Source organism: Muscardinus avellanarius, assembly GCF_963383645.1.
Source record: "Muscardinus avellanarius genome assembly, chromosome: 17".
Taxonomy (NCBI): domain Eukaryota; kingdom Metazoa; phylum Chordata; class Mammalia; order Rodentia; family Gliridae; genus Muscardinus; species Muscardinus avellanarius.
Window position 1 is genome coordinate 29452520 of NC_137803.1, and position 19275 is coordinate 29471794.

Sequence of the window (19275 nt, forward strand, 5' to 3'; positions counted from 1 at the left end):
AGGGGGGGGGGTGGAGGCTCAGTGTTAGAGTGCTTACCTAACATATACAAAGCCCCAGTACCGCAAAAAGAAGTAGAAAAAAAAAAAAACAGATGGGTTTTTGGAAATCACCTAAGCCTATTCATTCCATTGTTGTTGTTGTTGTTTTTGTTATTGTTGTTGTTGTTGTTGTTGTGTGTGTGTGTGTTTGTGTGTGTGTGTGTGTGTGTGTGTGTGTGTTACTGAAGATTGGACCCGGGGCATTCTACCTCTGAGATACAGTTCCAGATCTATTTTATTTTATTTTTGTTTTGAAACAGGGTCTCACTAGGTTGATGAGAGTCTCACTAGTTGCTGAGGCTGCCTTCGAACCCACAGTGCTTCTGTCTCAGCCTCTCAAGTACTGGGATTACAGGCGTGCATCACCATGCCTGGCTTACTCACTCCTTTATAGTTAATGAAATCCAGGTCTAAAGAGTCAAGAGACCAGCAAAGGGCCACACAATTAGTGGTCACAAATTCTTTTTTGACTTTAAGGTTGTCAACATGAAGCTTTCCTGATCTTTGTATTATTTTCTCTGTAACAGCTAGCCTGAAAATTGGCACACCTGTTTGAAAGAGGGAGCTAAGCCAGGTGTGGCGGCACAGGCCTGTAATTACAGGACCATTGCAGAGACAGGACAACTAGGGGGCTGAGACAGGACCATTGCAGGTTCGAGGACAACCTCAGCAAGTAGTGAGACTCTCATCAACCTAGCGAGACCCTGTTTCAAAATAAAATAAAATAAAATAAAATAAAATAAAATAAAATAAAATAAAATAGGGCTGGGGGTATAGCTCAGAGGTAGAATGACCCTGGGTTCAATCCCTAGCACCAAAAAGGGGGGGGGGGGATTGATCCTAGGGCCTCACATGGGCTGAGCAAGAACTCTGAGATCACAGATGTGGCCTGCCACATCTGGCTTGAAGAGATTCTGGGAGCATCTAACTGCTCTGTGTGCACTCAAGGTGTTTGGCCTGAGAAGCGTACTTTTTATATTAGCATTGTTGTGTCCAGCACAGGGTCTGATTCACAGTAAGGCTTAATTCCTCTGAGTTGAATGTATGTATAAATAAATGAATGGCTAAAGAGCTAGAAGGCTGGAGACAAGAAATGCTTTTTTAGCAATGAGCAAAGGCAAATTCTTAAAACAACAGAGCAATAAACTTGGCCCGGATCTGAGCCCTCTGCCTGGCTAGTATGGTGGCACCTCTCTCCATTGTCCAGGGATCTTTAAAGGTCATCTTGCCTCTTCCTCTCCTTCATCCCCGTATCGAATTTGTTTCCAGGTTCTCTTGTATCTCCTCCTTTTCCATCGCTGTGGTCCCAGCCTGGCCTCGGCCCTTATCATTTCGCACTGGTCTGGACTCATGTGTCTGGGCAGGGTTGGGGACAGAGGCCCGGGAGGCAGCCTGCAGGCTATCTCAGTGGATCAGGCCGCAGCTGCCACTGGGTTTGTGCCCCTCCCCCTCCAGGGCCCTGGTCTTCATCCTTATCAGCTCCCCTCCTGTAAGAACCCCAGCCTCCTCCTTCCAACCAGAGCCCAGCTCCTCACTCAACCAGAGACTCCCCCACTTTGAGGCTTCCTCTACCACCTCCCCGTCCCCCCTCCCCCAGATTGCAGTAAATTTATTCTCCCTGAAATAGAAGTGACCCATAACAAGGCTTAATGAGATCATCCCCCTAGGAATTTAATAAGGGACAATCCCTTCAGCCAGTCAGATGAGAACGTCAGCTGTGAGTGAGAAAGGACTGGGGGAGGGAGGGCAGAGGGTCGCCGCTCCACCTCTCGGGTGCATTTGGGCGTCTGGGACCCCGGGGAAAGATGGCAGGAGATGTGAAAATCAGGGAGATGTGGCAGATTGGCTGAGTGGGCAAACACAGAACAACCTCGTTGCTTCTGAAGTTTGCCAAGAGCTGGCAGGAAACCTGATGCCCTCCAGATTCGGCTTCCCATGAGGTCCCCAGGTCAGCTCTAGAGGTCACAAGCCTAAGAGCTTCAGATGCCTTGGAGACGAAGACTGCTGAGAGGGAACGCTCCCGTCTCTCCTAAAGTAACAGAGAGGGGGCAGCTGTCCTTACAAGCTGGGAACAGAGAATGCCTGTTCGTCCTGCTCTTGAAAGCTGATCACCTCTGCAGCCAGGACTGGTGCCAGCTGTGGGCAGCGTCCAGCCTGGCAAATGGGTCACGGGGGACTCAGGGGGAGCCCTCAGCTGTCTGCATTTTCTCTATCTGTGCATCAGCCACCCCAACAGCACAGCTGCTTGGCACCCATAGCACCCCACCCCATCTCTCACCCCAGGTGGGGGAACCAGTCTCTCTTCCCCAGCATTCAGCATCTGCCTCTATGTCGAGTCTCCAAAGCTAGAGTGTGAAAGGCTCCTAGGCATGACCTAGTCCAGCTGTCTCCCCAAGGTACAGATGAGCAACTGGGGCCCGGGGAGGTTAAGGGACACCCGAAGGCACTAGTTTTTCAAGCTGCATAAAAATTATCACTATTTAGCAGATTAAAGCAGCACCCACAGGGCTGCAGTGTGGCTCAGTGGAACAGTGCTGGCTTAGCATGCGCAAGGGCCTGGGTTCGAGCCTCAGCACTGCAAAAAAACAAGACCAACACGCACTTAAGTGGGTTTTGAGACTGTAGAGTCTGATTCTGCTCCGGGTATTACCAGGCTGCAGCCAAGATGTCTGCTGGGGCTGCAGACTCCTCAGAGTTGAGGCTCAAGCGGGGTAGGTCTCCTCCCACACTCCCTCAGCTGCTGGCAGAATTAATTTTTTTGCAGCTGGTGGGCTGAGGTCCTGTTTTCTTGCTGGTGGTCAGCTGGACATTCTCACTGTTAGAACAAGGCTGTCCACACACAGGTCCTTGCCAAGTGCCTCCAACAGGTCTTCTCCCAGCATGGCGGCTTCTTCAAAGCCAACAACTAATAGCCTCTCACCCAGGGACAGCCTGCTAATCCCAGTACTTAGGAGGCTGAGAAAGGAAGATCTACTCCAGTAGGTAGACTCCACAATTTAGCAAGGATCTTGTTTCAAAATAGAAAATAAAAAGCTAGCACCAGGCGTGGTGGCACACACTTGTAATCCCAGCATTCAGGAGGCGAAGACTGGAGGATCGCGGTTCGTGGACAGCCTCAGCCTCTTAGCAAGGCCCTTTGCAACTCAGTGACACCCTGTTTCAAAAAATAAAAAGACTAGCTGGGCGTGGTGGCGCACGCTTGTTATCCCAGCTCTTGGGACGTTAATACAGGAGCACACAGATTCAAAGCCAGCCTCAGCTACTTAGCGAGACCGTCTGGCTGCGACATGTCACCCCATTGATGGCCAGGGCTGATCTGGCTGGCTGGGGTGGGGGTATCCCCTTCCTCCCTCACCGCTCCATGTTCGTCCTTCCTGAAGCTGTGCGCTCAGTCGAAGAGGACGACCTTCCCCGAATAGAGGAGGACTGGTCTTCGGTCAAGGGTATACGAGTAGCTGTGCTCCCCTGCTAGAACCTCCAAACAAGCTCTCAAGGTCCAAAGAAAGTACAAAATAGGCCGGGCGTGGTGGCCCACGCTTGTAATCCCCGCCCTTGGGAGGCTGAGACAGGAGGATCGCACAGGTTCGAAGCCAGCCTCAGCTACTTAGTGAGGCTTTCAGCAACCTAGTGAGACCCTGTTTCCAAATAAAATATTAAAAAAGGTCCGGGAGTATAGCCTGGAGGTAGAAAGCCTCTGGGTTCCACCAAAAAAATAAAAATAAAAAAATAATAAAAAAAGAAAGTACAAAATAGGTCTGGGAGTATACCCTGGAGGTAGAAAAGCCCCTGGGTTCCACTCTAGTACCACCAAAACAAACAAACAAAAAGATTAAAAACAAAATAGAGCTGCGGGTATAGCTTGGAGGTAGAATGCCCCTGGGTTCCACCACCCAGTACCACAAAAAAAAGAAAGAATGAATGAAAGAAAGAAAGAAAGAAAGAAAGAAAGAAAGAAAGAAAAGAAAATCTGGAAATGGGGGGGAGAAAGGGCTAAAAGAGTGATGTGCGTATGTATGCCTCTACCATCTTTCACGCATTAAAAGTTATGATTACAATGCACCAATAATAACAATAATAATAATAATAATAATAATAATAATAAATAATAAAAAGCCGGGGGTGTAGCTCAGGGTAGAATATTCCTGGGTTCAATCCCCAATTGAAATAATGTTATGTCCATATATGAAGGGTTCACTCCAATTTCACTAACATGGATGGGGAGGGAGAAGGGGGAGCTGGGTGGGATATATATATCAAGTATTGTGTGCGTGTCTGAATGTATCTCTTTGAATCTTGCTATGATATATAATTATAATGTACTAATAAAAGTATAAACATAAAAGCTATTTTTAAGTGCTAAAATATATATAATGGCTTTGATATGATTAAAGTAGGCCCACCAAGAGGAATCATTTTGGGAGGAAGTGCTAAGGAATCAAACCCAGGGACGTGCACATGTTAGGCCCAGTTCTGCTTGCTACATCACAGCTTTTTATTTATTTATTTGTTTATTTTATTTTTTATTTTTTTAGTGGTACTGGGGTTCCTGGAAGCCCTTCTGTCTCCAGGTTACACTCCCAGACCATATATATATATATTTTGTTTGTTTGAAACAGAGTCTCTTAAACCAGTGCGGCTGGCTTCGAACCTGCGCAATCCTCCTGTCTCCGCCTCCCAAGCGCAGGGATTACAAGCGTGCGCCACCACGCCCGGCTACATCTCAGCTTTTTAAAATTAATTTATTTATTTTTGTGGTACTGGGGACACCCCCAGCCCTATTTTATTTTTAGTTTGAAACAGGGTCCTCCCTAGGTTGATGAGAGTCTCATTATTTGCTTGAACCTGTGTGTCCTGTCTCTTCCTCCCAAGTACTGGGGTTAGCAGCGTGCGCCACCACACTTGGCTCCCTTTTATTTTATTTTGAGATGGGGTCTGGCTAAGCTGCCCATGCTGGTCTGGAAATTTTGATCCTCTGCCTCAGCCTCCTGAGAAGCTGGGATTACAAGCATGTGTCACAGCTCCTGCTAGGTGAGAGAGAGGGGGAGAGAGGGGGAGAAAAAGAGAGAGAGAGAGAGAGAGAGAGAGAGAGAGAGAGAGAGAGAGAGAGACCGCGCGTTGTGTGTGTGGTCCTGGGGACTGAACCCAGGAGCATTCTACTTCTAAACTATACCCCAGCCCTATTTTATTTTTATTTGGAAACAGGGTCTCATTAAGTTGCCGAGGTCCTCACTAAGTTGCTGAGGCTGTCCTTGAACCTGTGTCCTTCTGTCTCAGCTTCCCAAGTACTTAGACCACAGTTGTGGGACACTGAACCCCACACATTACACACCTTTAGATTCTGGAGTTGATCAAATGGGTGGCTCAGGTGAGGCTCTGCTGCCAAATGAATCCAGGTCAGATCAGGTTTTGCTAAATTTATTATTTAATTAATTAATTTATTTTTATTTGCAGACCTAAGTATTTAACCCAGGAGCATTCTACCTCCAAACTACACCCTCAGCCCTATCTTTTATTCTTTATTTGAACAGGGTCCACTAAGTTGCAGAGAGCCTCACTAAGTAGCTGAGGCTGGCGATCCTCCTGTCTCAGCCTCCTAGGTATTGGGATTATGGGCACGTGCCACCACGCCCGGCTTGCAAAATGAGTTATGAAAAATCTTTGGGTTTCTCAAGCTTCGGGAGCTTTGGAAATTCCAGTGAGGAATTGTGAGCCTGTAATGACCGACGTTCACTGAGTGCTTAGCACATTCCAGGCTTGGGCCGGGGTCTGTAACCTCACAGCACTGTGGAGGGAGAAGCGTTCTGAGACAGTAAGCATTCTCCTCCTTATAGCGGCTCCCCCTCTGTCCTTCTCCTTCAAGTAGGCTCTGGAATCACTGGTGTGGAGGGGGAGGTGCCTGCCTAGAGTCTGAGTCTCTCTTGTTTTCTTTTTCTTTTATCCCCCTTTTTTCCTTTTCTTTCTGTGTTATCAAGGATTGAACTTAGGGGTGCTCTACCACTGAGCTACACGCCAGCACATGCCCGCCTTTTTTTAATTTTTAATTTTGAAACAAGTTCCTGCTAGGTGGCTGATAGTCTTGCTAATTTGCTGAGGCTGTCCTCAAACCTGTAATCCTCCTACATCAGCCTCTCAAGTACTGGGATTACAGGCATGCACCACCACAGCTGGATTTTCTTTCTTTTTTGAGACAGGGTTTTACTATGTTGATCAGACTGGTCTCAAGCTGCGGGGCTCTAGTGATCCTCCCATCTCAGCCTCTGAATGCTGAGGTCACAGGTGTGCACCACCATACCTGGCTCTTGCTTACATTTTTCCCAAAGCTGCTCAAGCTCTGAGTTGTGGAGGGAATGTGGTAAAAACCAACCAACCAACCAACCAACCAACCAACCAACCAACCAACCAACCGACTAAATAACAACAACAATAATGACCAGAACAGCAGGCTAGGGAGCAAATGGAACAGGAAGAGCTTCTTAGCTGGCAGGACCACAAGTGTGAGGGCTTCCCGGTGTGTGTGGAGGACCTGGGTCTTGGGCACCTGTTGGCAGGCTTCCCTTGGAATGCTGGGAAGGGGCAACCTGACCAGATACTGCCAGGCTGTCTGTCTTGCTTTCTCATAGTGTTCTGCAAGCTAGTTTCCTCTTTGCGGCTACAGCAAGTCTATTTCTCCCCAGCCCAAGGGCAGAGCTGGTTATTGAGTAGATTGTGATGCTCCCTGACCGACTCTTTGGTGAGTTGAGTACTTGACCAGCGGTGGGTGTGTGGGTGCCTAGGCCCCCTCCAGGGGTTCCTGTGTAGTTACCTTCCTTGGAAGTGTTTGGTTTGGGAGACTCTGACTGAGTTCACCATGGCCCACATCAGGTTTCATTCATTATCTTGGCCTGTGCTCGGGAGACCAGATTCATGATAAATTAGCACAGTGCCAAGCCTGAGGTAGGAGAGTGGCTTGGGTGCTGGGCTCTGCCCCTGTTGGAGTGAGTCCCTCTATAAGATTTGACTTGGGCTCCAAATCCCCAGGGATAGACTTTTAAGAACTGGGTTTGTCCTATTTCCATCCACTTTGAAAGTATTTTAGAGATATGACTGCCCCCTGGTGGCTAAAATTGTGTAGGCCCATGAGGAGTGATTGCATACCATTTGATTAAGGATTGCTGGTTTAGGGTACTGAGTTGCTTGAGATCTGGAGTGGGAAGACTTTTCTTTAAACCAGGTGTAGTGCCACACACTTTTAATCTCAGCTACGTGGAAATTTAGGATTGACAAATTTCCTTTGGGGGGGGTACTGGGGATTGAACCCAGGAGCATTCCACCATTGAGCTACACACCCAGCTGTTTTTCAATTTTTTTTTTTCTTGTGGTACTGGTGGAGGGATAGAACCCAGGGGCATTCTACCTCCGAGCTACACCCCTAGCCCTGTTTTTTATTCTTTATTTTGAAACAGGGTCTCACTGAGTTACAAAGGGCCTCACTAAATATTAGCTGAAGCTGTCTGAGAATCCTGATCCTCCTGTCTCAGCCTCACAAATGCTGAGATTACAAGCATGCACCACCATGCCCGGCTTCAAATTTTTTATTTTGAAACAGGATCTCGCTAAATTGCTGGGGAGCGCACTCAATTGTGGAGGCCAGGCCCAAACCTGCAATTCTGCAGTTTCAGCCTACCAAATATTGGGATTATGGGTGTGTGCCAGGAGGCTCATTGAGGACTGCCAAATCTCAAGGCCAGCTTGGGCAATGTGTGTGTGTGTGTGTGTGTGTGTGTGTGTGTGTGTGTGTGTGTGTCTGTGTGGGTGGTACTAGGGATTGAACCCAGAGACATTCTACCTCTGGGCTATACCCCTAGCCCCATTTTATTTTTTATTTTTGAAACAGGATCTCACTAAATTGAGGACGGCCTCATTAAATTGCTGAAGCTGGCCATGAACCTGCGATCCTCCTGTCTCAGCCTCCCAAGTACTGGGATTACAAACATATGCTACCACATCTGGCTCAATTTGGGCAACATTTATTTATTTATTTATTTATTTATTTATTTATTTATTTATTTATTTATGGTCCTGGGGATGGAACCTCTACCTCTAGGCTATGCCCCTAATCTATTTTATATTTTATTTGGAAACAGGGTCTCATGAAGTTGCTGAGAGCCTCACTAAGTAGCTGAGGCTGGCTTCGAACCTGTGCGATCCTCCTGTCTCAGTTTCCCAAGTATTGGGATTACAAGAATGCACCACCATAGCCGGTTATTTTTTGTTTTGAAACAGGGTCTCACTAGGTTGATGAAAGTCTCGTTACTTGCTAAGGCTGTCCTTGAACCTGCAATCCTCTTGCCTCGGTCTTCCAAGTACTGGGATGACAGGAATGCACTACCACACCTGACTTTGGTAGAAATTTCTAAACATACACCAGCAATTTTAGTCCTAAATGCATATATGGATACTGAATTACATGTATTAGAATGTTCAGTGGTTCCTCTATATCTGGAGGTTCACATCTGCACATCCAAACACAGGTTGAAAATATTTGGGGAAAACTTGGCGTGGTGAGGCGCGCCTTTAATTCCAGTACTTTGGAGGCTGAGACAGGATTGCCTGTTTGCAGCCAGCCTGGGCTACTCTGTGAGGCCCTTGCAACTTAGGGAGACCTTGTTTCAAAATAAAGAATAAAAAATAGGGCTGGGGATATAGCTTGTAGGTAGAATGTCCCTGGGTCCTATCCCTGATATCAAACACACACACACACACACACACACACACACACACACATCTGGGGGGAAAACTGCATCTGTACTGGACATGTACAGCCTTCTCCTCTTCTCATTGCTCCCCCAAAATACAGCATAATAAGTATTTACATAGCATTTATATCATATAAGATTTTATACATAATATAGAGATAATTTAAAGTATATAGGAGCCAGCATGGCCGGCACACACCTATAATCCCAGTACTTGGGAGGTTGAAATGGGAGGATTGCAAGTTTGAGGCCAGCCTCAGCAAGTGAGATCCTGCTTCAAAATAAAAAATAAGCCGGGCGTGGTGGCACACACTTGTAATCCCAGCATTTGGGAGGCTGAGAGAGGAGGATTGTGGTTCGCAGACAGCCTCAGACACTTAGTGAGACCCTTTGCAACTCAGTGAGACCCTGTTTCAAAATAAAGAATAAAAAATAGGGCTGGGAGTGTCGCTCAGAGGTAGAATGCCCCTGGGTTCCATCCCCAATACTGCAATAGATAAATAAGTAATAAATAAATACAGTAGGGCTCAGGGGATGGCTCAGAGGCATAAGACTCCTGGGCTCAAACCCCCCAGGTAACACCAAAAGTGAAATAAAGCAAAATAAAATAAAGTAAAATAAAATAATAAAATAAAGTAGCCGGGTGTGGTGGCGCACGCTTGTAATCCCAGTTCTTAGGAGGCTGAGACAGGAGGATTGTGCAGGTTCGAAGCCAGCCTCAGCTACTTAGTGAGGCTCTCAGCAACTTAGTGAGACCCTGTTTCCAAATAAAATACAAAATAGGTCTGGGAGTATAGCCCAAAGGTAGAAAGCCTCTGGGTTCCATCCCCAGCACCACAAAATAAATAAATAAATAAATAAATAAATAAATAAATAAATAAATAATAAAGTATATGGGGAGCTGAGCGTGGTGGTACATACCTGTAATGTATTCTTAGTACTTAGTTTAACTTACTTTTTAGGGTACTAGGGATTGTATCCTGGGGCCTCCCACATGCAAAGCAAGTGCTGTACCACTGAGCTACACCCACAGACCTTTTTAGTATATTGTCTTAAGACAGGGTCTGGCTAAGTTGCCCAGGCTTGTCATGAACCTGCAAGCCTCCTGCCTCAGCCTCCCGAGTCACTGAAATTGAAGTTGTATGCCACTTTGCCCAGACCCACATTGCTATTTTTATTTTTTATTTTTATTTATTAAAATATGTATCAATTTTATTTTTTTATTTTTTTAAATTAATTTATTTTTTAAATTGGTGCATTGTAGTCATATATCAATCACATTGGAGTACAAGACTTGAGAGGATATACAAGCACACATCATCCAATTAGACCTCCTCCAGCCCCCATCCCATTCCCTCCCCTTCCCTCCATCCCACACTTCTTTGGTGAATTACTTTGATACATTTGTTTATGTACCTCCTGCGTTTTAAAGAGGCTCTGTCCTCCAGTATTACATACCCTCTGATTGGTCACATTAGTTGCTTCACTATAGGGCCCTTTCTATAGCTCAACCTCTTCCTGTTGCCCTTTTCCTCCTAGTTATTGCTGATTAAGAGAAGCGTCTGATTTATATTTTCTGCGATATTTCTCTGTGCATGCTGCGTTGCAAGTACCAATCCCACTCTTGATGGTCCCAGTAGTGGTCTGGCTACTCAGTGGACTGATCCAGACCTCGCTGGCTCAAGCAGCGGCCTTGCCTCATGGGAGGCCCCGATTCTGGTCTCGCTGGCCCCTGAACCGGTCTAACCCCTAAGCTGGCTTTGGTCCCGGCCTTGGAGGCCACAGGAGTGAACTTGCCTCACGCCAGGCTCCGATGCTGGCCATTGGCCCCTGCACCGGTCTAACCCCTTGGTAGGATTCCAATCCCGGCCTCGGAGGCCCCAGCACCGGCCTAGCCTCATGGCAGGCTCCAATGCCAGCCTCGTTGGCCCCAGCACCAGCCTAACTCCTCGGCAGACTCCGATCCCGGCCTCGGAGGCCCCAGCACTGGTCATGCCTCAAGGCAGGCTCCGATGCCGGCCTCACTGGCCCCAGCACCGGACTAACCCCTCGGCAGGCTCATATCCTGGCCTCGGAGGCCCCAGTACCGGCCTTGCCTCACGGCAAGCTCCGATGCCGCCCTCACTGGCGCCAGCACCGGCCTAACCCCTCGGCAGGCTCCGATACCGGCCTCGGAGGCCCCAGCACTGGTCATGCCTCACGGCAGGCTCCGATGCCAGCCTCGCTGGCCCCAGCACCGGACTAACCCCTCGGCAGGCTCTTATCCTGGCCTCAGAGGCCCCAGTACCGGCCTTGCCTCAAGGCAGGCTCCGATGCCGGCCTCGCTGGCCCCAGCACCAGCCTAACCCCTTGGCAGGCTCCGATCCCGGATTTGGAGGCCCCAGCACTGGTCATGCATCAAGGCAGGCTCCGATGCCGGCCTTGCTGGCCCCAGCACCGGCCTAACCCCTCGGCAGGCTCTGATCCCGGCCTCGGAGGCCCCAGCACTGGTCATGCCTCACGGCAGGCACCAATGCCGGCCTCACTGGCCCCAGCACCGGCCTAACCCCTCGGCAGGCTCTTATCCTGGCCTCGGAGGCCCCAGTACCGGCCTTGCCTCAAGGCAGGCTCCGATGCCCGCCTCGCTGGCCCCAGCACCGGCCTAACCCCTCGGCAGGCTCTTATCCTAGCCTCGGAGGCCCCAGTACCGGCCTTGCCTCAAGGCAGGCTCCGATGCCGGCCTCGCTGGCCCCAGCACCGGCCTAACCCCTCGGCAGGCTCTTATCCTGGCCTCGAGGCCCCAGTACTGGTCTTGCCTCAAGGCAGGCTCCGATGCCGGCCTCACTGGCCCCAGCACCGGCCTAACCCCTCGGCAGGCTCTTATCCTGGCCTCGGAGGCCCCAGTACCGGCCTTGCCTCACGGCAGGCTCCGATGCCGGCCTTGCTGGCCCCAGCACCGGCCTAACCCCTCGGCAGGCTCCGATCCCGGCCTCAGAGGCCCCAGCACTGGTCATGCCTCACGGCAGGCTCCGATGCCGGCCTCACTGGCCCCAGCACGGCCTAACCCCTCGGCAGGCTCTTATCCTGGCCTCGGAGGCCCCAGTACCGGCCTTGCCTCAAGGCAGGCTCCGATGCCCGCCTCGCTGGCCCCAGCACCGGCCTAACCCCTCGGCAGGCTCTTATCCTGGCCTCGAGGCCCCAGTACCGGTCTTGCCTCAAGGCAGGCTCCGATGCCGGCCTTGCTGGCCCCAGCACCGGCCTAACCCCTCAGCAGCCTCTTATCCTGGCCTCGGGGGCCACAGTACCGGCCTTGCCTCACGGCAGGCTCCAATGCCAGCCTCACTGGTCCCAGCACTGGACTAACCCCTCGGCAGGCTCTTATCCTGGCCTCGGAGGCCCCAGTACCGGCCTTGCCTCAAGGCAGGCTCCGATGCCGGCCTCACTGGCCCCAGCACCGGCCTAACCCCTCGGCAGGCTCTTATCCTGGCCTCGGAGGCCCCAGTACCGGCCTTGCCTCAAGGCAGGCTCCGATGCCAGCCTCACTGGCCCCAGCACCGGCCTAACCCCTCGGCAGGCTCCGATCCCGGCCTCGGAGGCCCCAGCACTGGTCATGCCTCAAGGCAGGCTCCGATGCCAGCCTCACCGGCCCCAGCACCGGCCTAACCCCTCGGCAGGCTCTTATCCTGGCCTCGGAGGCCCCAGTACCGTCCTTACCTCATGGCAGGCTCTGATGCCAGCCTCGCTGGTCCCAGCACCGGCCTAACCCCTCAGAAGGCTCCGGTCCCGTCCTCGGGGGCCCCAACACTGGCCTTGCCTCAAGGCAGGCTCCAATGCCGGCCTCGCTGATCCCAGCACCGGCCTAACCCCTCAGCAAGTTCCGGACCTGACCTCAGAGGCCCTAGCACAAGCCTTGCCTCATGGCAGGCTCCAATGCCGGCCTCGCTGGCCCCAGCATCGGTCTAACCCCTCTGCAGGTTCCAATCCCGGCCACGGAGGCCTCAGTAGTGGCCTTGCCTCACAGCAAGCTCCGATGTCGGCCACTGGCCCCGGCGCCCGCCTAACCCCTCAGCAGGTTCCGATCACTGTCTCCGTGGTTATTATTTCAAAGGTTCCAGTTGTAATGTATCAGATCTCTGCCTCCCCCGAATATTGGCCACTGGCATTGCCACTGCCTCCACCGTTTCAAATCCTTCCCAGGCTCTTTTTCCACTCTGAATGTTGTCCAGTGTTCCTAAGCATGCGTGATAGTAGCATTCGACATTTGGTGTAATTTCTCCAAAAAAATAAAGTTGGTAAGATCCGGTTTCTGCTTCTCCTGAATACAAGTCTCCACCACCATCGCGGAGAACTCTTTCAACACCGCATTTCTCCTTGGTCTCCGCTAAACTCTCTCCTTATATGTGATATCTGAGATTCTTAACAATATAGAGAAATAGCAGTCCTCTTTCACGGCGAATTTTTCCATAAGTTCCAGTGCATTTAGATAAGTTTTGTCTGCATCTCCAGTGTCCTGGCATCCATAACGGCTTTCTTACCTCCTCTCCGATATTTTTCTTTATCTTTTTCTGTTCTGGGCCCGGTTTCTCCAGGGGTCTGGCGTGCTACTCGCAGTTCAGCCCGGGGCCCAGAGTCCCGCGACCCGGGTCCCAGCTGGCGTGCCCCGCGCGCGACCCCTGCCCAGAACCCAGCATCTTACTGGGCCTGGTTTCTCCAGGGGTCTGGCGTGCTACTCGCAGTTCAGCCCGGGACCCAGAGTCCTGCAACCCGGGCCCCAGCTGGCGTGCCCTGCGCTTGACCCCCGCCCAGAACCCAGCGTCTTACTGGGCCTGGTTTCTCCAGGGGTCTGGCGGGCTACGCGCAGTTCGGCCTGGGGCCCAGAGTCCCTCGACCCGGGCCCCATCTGGCGTGCCCCGCCCGCGACCCCCACCCAGAACCCAGCGTCTTACTGGGCCCGGTTTCTCCAGGGGTCTGGCGTGCTACGCGCAGTTTGGCCCAGGGCCCAGGGTCCCGCGACCCGGGCCCCGGCTTTTGTGCGCCGCACGCGACCCCCGCCCAGAACCCAGCGTCTTACTCCACATTGCTATTTTTAAAGGAAGTTTTGTTTATTTGACTGTTTTTTTACATTTGAAGAACTTAGGCATCCCCAGTCTAATTTTGTGCAAATGTGCGCGCGCGCGCGCGTGTGTGTGTGTGTGTGTGTGTTAGTTGTTACTGGGTACTGAGTGTAGAGCCGCCATGATGTCCACTTGCTGCCTGAGAGTCTGCATGATGTCTTTAAGGTCACATTGGCAGGTAGCATAAGGACCGACATCCATGCGCAGTGTCTGCACACACTGCAGAGAATCTGGATCCTGAGGAGGGGGAGAGAGCAATTCTCCCTCCCAGCACTGTGGAGGCAGGCTGCCAGCCCACAGCTGCTGCAGAATTTAAAAACTGTAAACGTGGGAGCTGGGCGCTGCAAGATGAGCCTAAAAATATACACCTGCACAACGTGAGAGGAAGCTGTACAAAGATCAAAAGGACACCGTGCATCAGGGGACTAAACAGAGCTGGCACATTGGCCTTTCCGGGCGGTGTCTTGTCCAGCCCATAACATCAGCAGACCAGGCACAGGGCCACCGCCAGCCTGGGGTGAGCCATCTGTCACGTGCTCCTATGACAAGAAAAAGTTCCCTCGGCAACCAAACACACTCCAAGGACATCCACACACAATCCTGGGTCCTCTCTAAAATAGCATCAGATACATTTTCACGTGGCACATCGTCTCATTCATGCTGCATTTCGTGCCCAAGATCCAGTGTTGGTTGCTTCCCAAGAAGCAGAAGGTGTCACCGCTAATTCCATTCTGCTGGTAACTGGAGCCCTTGCCCAGGTCAGAATTCTTAATTTAGCATTGACAAGGGCAAATGTGTCGACCAAGATGCCCCTTTTAGGGACAGGATCTTGGGACAAAGAAGAGCAACCCCTCAGGGCTTGGGCTGGAGTGTGCACTGAATCCTAGGTTTGTGCCCCTCACTAGTTCAGACATCTGAATTTGGGAAAGTTTGGTAGATGTAGTAATGGGGCCTAATGAAACAGTAAAGGGAATATGGTTATAATAAGTGTCCAAAGCTGGCTTCAGACACAACTGCACCCAGAAAATGCTCCCAGATTAGGAAAATAGTTGTAAAATGTATCAACATGACAATTGGAAAAATCTGAGTATGGGTTATATGTCAGGTAATGATATTTCATCAATCTTAAATATTCTGGGGAAAAAATTTTTGGTACTGGGGATTGAACCCAGGGACATTCTATCTTCAAGCCACACCCCCTGCCATACTTTATTTTTAAACAGTGTCTCACTAGGTTGATGAGAGTCTCACTACTTGCTGAGGCTGTCCTCGAAGCCGATCCTCCTGTCTCAGCCTCCTAGGCCCTGGGATGACAGGTGTGCACCACCAGGCCCGGCTAAAATGTCCTGAACTTGATCATTTCACTCTGCTCATCTGTGGCTGTCTCTGTTCTTAGGAGACAGCTGTGAATGTATTTAGGGATCAAGGGTGATTCTTGACAGTCAGGCATGCTGTCCAGGGGTCAGAAATGGAAACACAAAAGAAAAACAAAAAGCCCAAAAAACAAGCTGGATGTGGTGGTGCACACTTTTTTTTTTTTTTTGGGTCTGGGGATGGAACCCAGGGGCATTTGACCTCCGAGCTACACCCCCTGCCCTATTTTTTATTCTTTATTTTGAAACCGGGTCTCACTAAGTTGCAGAGGGCCTCACTAAGTAGCTGAGGCTGTCTGCGAACCGCGATCCTCCAGGTCTCAGCCTCCCGAATGCTGGGATTACAAGTGTGTGCCACCACGCCCGGCTTGGTGCACACTTTTAATCCCAGTGCTTGGAAGGCTGAGAAAGGAGGATCACAGGTTTGAGGCCAGCCTCAGCTACTTAGTGAGGCCCTGTTTCAAAGTAAAGGATGATAAAAAATAAGGTTGGGGGTGTAGCGCGGAGGTAGAATGCCCCTGGGTTCAATCCCCAGAACTGCAAAAAAACAAAAACAGAAAAAACAGAGGTTCTTTCTCATGCCCCCACCCTCAACATGATTGAGTAGTGCACAGCAGGGAATACTTTTGTATTTCCTTTCTTGTGTGTGTGGTACTAGGGTTAAATTCAGTGGCACACTACCCCTGAGATACACACCAGTTCTTTTTAAAGTTTTTTATTTTGAAATAGGGTCTTGCAAAGCCAGGCATGGCAGTGCACGCTTATAATCCCAGCATTTGGGAGGCTGAGACAGGAGAATCACGGTTTGCAGTTAGCCTCAGCTACTACTTAGCAAGGCCCTTTGCAACTCAGTGAGACCCTGTTTCAAAATAAAGAATAAAAAATAGAATTTAGGATGGATCAAAGACTTGGAAATTAGACCAGAGACCTTAAGGCTCTTTGAAGAGGGCATAGGTCTAACACTGCAGCACACAGGCACAGGTAAAAACTTTCTCAACAAGACCCCAAAGGCACAAGAAACTAAAATCAATATGTGGGATTGCATTAAACCGAAGAGTTTCTGTATAGCAAAAGAAACTATTAAGAACCTCAGCTGAGAGCCAACAGAATGGGAGATTTTGCCACCTACGCCTTTGATAGAGGACTAATATCTAGAGTATACAGACAACTGGGCGGTCACGCACACTTGTAATCCCAGCGCTTGAGAGGCTGAGACAGGAGGATCACACAAGTTTGAAACCAGCCTCAGCTACTTAGTGAGGCTCTCAGCAACTTAGTGAGACCCTGTTTCTAAATAAAATATAAAGTAGGTCTGGGAGTATAGCCCAGAGGTAGAAAAGCCCCTGGGTTCTACCCCCAGTACCAAAAAAAAAAAAAAAAAAATAGAATATACAGAGAATTCAAGAAATTCAGTACTAATAAAACAAATAACCCCCCAATCAAAAATGGGCAAGTGAAGTAAATAGACTTCACGAAGAAATTCAAATGGCCAATAAATGCATGGAAAAATGCTCAACATCATTAGCAATCAGAGATGCAAATCAAAACTATCCTGAGGTTCCACCTAACTCCAACTTGAATGGCAATCATTCAAAACACAAACAACAACAAATTTGTTGCTTGTGAAGATGTGGAGAAATGGGAACTCTAATTCATTGTTGGTGGGATTGGAAATTAGTGCAACCACTTTGGAAAATAGTATGGAGGATCCTCGGAAGAATGGGAACGAACTTACCATATCATCCAGCAATACCACTTCTGGGTATCTACCCAAAAGAAAAGAAACCAAACTACTAAACTAATGCATGCGTATCTATGTTCATAGCTGCACAATTCACCATAGCCAAACTATGGAACCAGCCAAGATGTCCATCAACAGATGAATGGATTACAAAACTGTGGGATAGGTACACAAAGGAACTTTACTCAGCCATAAAGAAAAAGACAATTATGTCATTTACAGGGAAATGGATGGAACTGGAGGACATTATGCTAAGTGAGATTATTCAGTCACAAAAAATAAGAAATTGGATGCTCTCCCTAATATGTGAAAACTAGGGAGAAAATGGGTGATAGGAGGAACTCTAGACAAAGAAGAAGGTTCTAGAGATGAGCAAATAAGGCGACCTAACTGAGGGGATGGGAGGGAGGAAGAGGGAAATTCTCAAATGCACATGATGTACTTTAGCAAACATTATCAATGTACTAAGCCAAACATGAGAAGGAGGGAGGGAGAGGAAATGGGGTGGGAACTGGGTAAGGGCTAATTGGGTGATGTGTGCATGTATGTCTCCACCATCTTGCATCCCATTGAGACATATAAATACAATGCACTAATAAAATTTCTTTTAAAAAAAGGTCATCTCCAAGGCCAGGCGTGGTGGCGCACGCTTGTAATCCCTGCGCTTGGGAGGCTGAGACAGGAGGATCATGCAGGTTCGAAGACAGCCTCAGCTACTTAGTGAGACCCTGTTTCCAAATAAAATATAAAATGGGTCTGGGAGTATAGCCCGGAGGTAGAAAGCCTCTGGGTTCCACCCCCAGTACCACCAAAAAAAAAAAAAAAAAAAAAAAAAAAAAAGGTCATCTCCATACATGGCCCTTAGACCTTGGACCTTCAGAGCCATTAAAACAAAATAAACACTTTTCACTAGAATAAATAAATAAATAAATAAATAATAGGGCTGGGGGTGTAGCTCAGAGGTAGAATGCACCTGGGTTACATCCCCAGTACTGCAAAAGAAAAAGAAAGAAAGAAAAAGAAATATGGTCTTGCAAAATTGCTGAGGGCTTTGCTAAATTGCTGAGGCTGGCTTTGAACCTTCAATCCTCCTGTATCAGCCTCATAAGTACTGGGATTACAGGCATCTGCCATAATGCCTGGCTACTTTTTGTTATTTCTATTTATTCATTTCTTATTTTTAGTATTGGGGATTGAATCCAGGGGCACTCTACCTCCTAGCTATACCCCCCCAGGCCTACTTTGTTTTATTATTTTTGTCATATTGGGATTGAACCCAAGGATGTTCTACCTCTGAGCTACATCCCCAACCCTACTTTATTCTGTGTGTGTGTGTGTGTGTGTGTGTGTGTGTGTGTGTGTGTGTTACTGGGGATTAAACCCAGGGGCATTCTACTTCCAATCTATACCCCCCAACTCTAGTTTTTAGTTTTCATTTTGAAAAAGGGTCTCACTAAGTTGCAGAGGGCCTATTTTATTCATTATTTTAAAACTTGAGTCTCACTTAAGTTGCTGAGACTGGTCTTAAACCTGGTATCCCACTGTCTCAGCCTCCTAAGTACTGGGATTACAGGTGTGTATCACCTTGCCGAGCTTCTATTTTAATTCTTTTCAAACAAGGGTCTCACTAAATTGTTGGTCTCACTAAACCGCTGAGGCTGCCCTTGAAATGTGATTGTTCCAGCATCCTAAGTACTAGGATTATAGGTATACACCACCGTGCCCGGCTGGTATGTCTATCTTTTTCTATTTGTTGAGTTTTCTTCTAAGGCTTAATATAGGCTATTCTATTCTAGAGAATATTCCATATGCACCTAGGAAGAAATGTGTATGTTGTCACAGAGAAAGGAATTTTCTTTCTTTCTTTCTTTCTTTCTTTCTTTCTTTCTTTCTCTCTCTCTCTCTCTTTTTTTTTTTTTTTTGTGGTACTGGGGATGGAACCCAGGGGCCTTCTACTTCCAGGATACACTCCCAGACCTTTTATATATTTTATTTGGAAACAAGATCTTGCTAAATTGCCTACAGCCTAAGTAGCTGAGGTTGGCTTTGAACCTATGTGATCCTCCTGTCTCAGCCTCGAAAGGAATTTTCTATACATGTTTATTAGGTCTTGTTGGGTAACAGTGCTGTTCCAGTCTTCTGTTTCCTTGGTGAGAACCTATGTGAAAATAAAAAAATAAAAAGGGCTGGAAGCCAGGCATGGTGGTACACGCCTGATATCCCAGTATCTGGGCAGCTGAGACAGGAGGATCTCAGGTTCATGGCCAGACTCAGCAGCTTAGAGAGGCCCTCTG